This window comes from Bos javanicus, chromosome 29, assembly GCF_032452875.1.
Source record: "Bos javanicus breed banteng chromosome 29, ARS-OSU_banteng_1.0, whole genome shotgun sequence".
NCBI lineage: Eukaryota > Metazoa > Chordata > Mammalia > Artiodactyla > Bovidae > Bos > Bos javanicus.
Window position 1 is genome coordinate 27,574,279 of NC_083896.1, and position 1,817 is coordinate 27,576,095.

At 38.8% G+C, this 1,817-nt stretch overlaps 1 pseudogene; it reads left to right on the forward strand.

Moving 5' to 3' along the window:
• The first annotated feature begins 881 nt into the window (after positions 1–881).
• Positions 882–1,817, forward strand: LOC133240965 (putative olfactory receptor 8G3; annotated as a pseudogene).

The following is a 1,817-nucleotide window of genomic DNA, read 5'->3' on the forward strand; positions in this document are numbered from 1 at the left end:
TCCACCATTTAAATAATGAAGTCAAATTGCATAGATCAATCTTGGTACCCTGATGCCCTGATCACAGTGGTGGAGTACCTGACTTGTATTTAGACCATTGTACTCTCACCTCTAAGATTATCCAAATTAGAAAAAGTCTTTTTCTAATGGTTCCTGGAGGGGGAAAACCTACTGAGGTATAAGCATGATGTCTGCCAAGCAGTTACATTTCTGTCCTCTGGGTTCAAAGTCCAGGGAGAAGAAAGCTGGAATATTAAATCATCAGATCTCAGCTGAAATGATACTGGTTGTCACATTTCAGATATTTTCAGCTGAGATGTTGCTAAAGAAGATAGCCTCAACTGATATAGCTACTTTCCACTGACTTGTGAATCATCTCTGCATTAATTATAGAAAGCATACAAGACTACTACTTATTATAAATGGAAGGAAAATACTATGCCATTCATCATGCATATTAATTTATGAACATAGAAACTTGGAGGAAAGAAGAGTACTCATAAATAATACTAGAAATGTTCATGCTGATGGATTTTAAAAATACATAAATTGTTTATCTTAAACTTTATGAAATTTCTTAATTATAAAGTTCTTGAAGTTTATAATTTCTATTCTAGTTCAACCAGATTCATTGTTTGTCCTAGAGTAGTAGGAGATGCTTGAACTTTCCCTGCATTATGTATTTCCTCTGATGAAGGATAAAGAATGATTACAGATTTACTCTCTGTCTCTCTCTCTTTCATACACACATGCACACATGTGCATAAACCTCTCTTCCTCTCTCTCACACACACATGCATAAATCTCTCTCTCTCACACATACAAACACACACATAAGTACACTCATTTTCTGCTTTTTTAATTAGAACCTGCTGAGATGAAAATGGATTCTGGAAATCACTCCTCAGTGACTGAGTTCATCCTTGCTGGGATCACAGAACAGGCACAACTCCAGCTGCCCCTTTTCCTCCTCTTCCTAGGAATGTATGTGGTCATGGTGATGGGGAACCAGGGGATGATCACGCTGATTGGGATCAGTTTTCACCTGCACACCCCCATGTACTATTTCTTCAGAAATTTGTCCTTTATTGATCTCTATCAGTCCACTGTCAATACCCCTAAAATGCTGGTAGGCTTTGTGACAGAGAAAAATATCATCTCCTACCCTGAGTGAATGACTCAGCTCTACTTCTTTCTTCTTTTTTTTATTTCAGAGAGTTGTATGTTGACTGAAATGGTATATGACTGCTATGCTGCATCTGTAAGTGCTTGCTTTATAATGCCATCATGTCTTATTATAGGTTCTTCCAGCTCACAGCAGCAGTTTACATCTTTTGCATCATTCAATTGACATTCCATACTTGCCTTATGTTGAGACTTTATTTCTGCAAGGCCAATGTGATTAACCATTATTTCTGTGATGTTTTTCCACTCATGGAGCTATCCTGTTCTAGCATCTATTTCAAAGAATCGTTGGCTCTAGTCTGCAGCTCTTTAAAAATCCTGATTCCTGCCTTAACTATTCTTATCTCCTATATCTTCAACCTCTACAAAATCTTCCACATCCACTCCACGGAGGCCAGGTCCAAAGCCTTCAGCACCTGCAGTTCTACATCTTGGCTGTTGCTGTTTTCTATGGATCTGCAGCATTCATGTACCTGCAGCCTTCATCTGTGAGCCCCATGGACCAAGGGAAAGTGTCCTCTGTGTTTTATACCTGCATTGTGCCCATGCTGAATCCTCGGACCTACAGTCTGTGGAATAAGGATGTCAAATTGGCCCTGAAGAAAATTCTGGACAGTGGAAAATGTAGATGA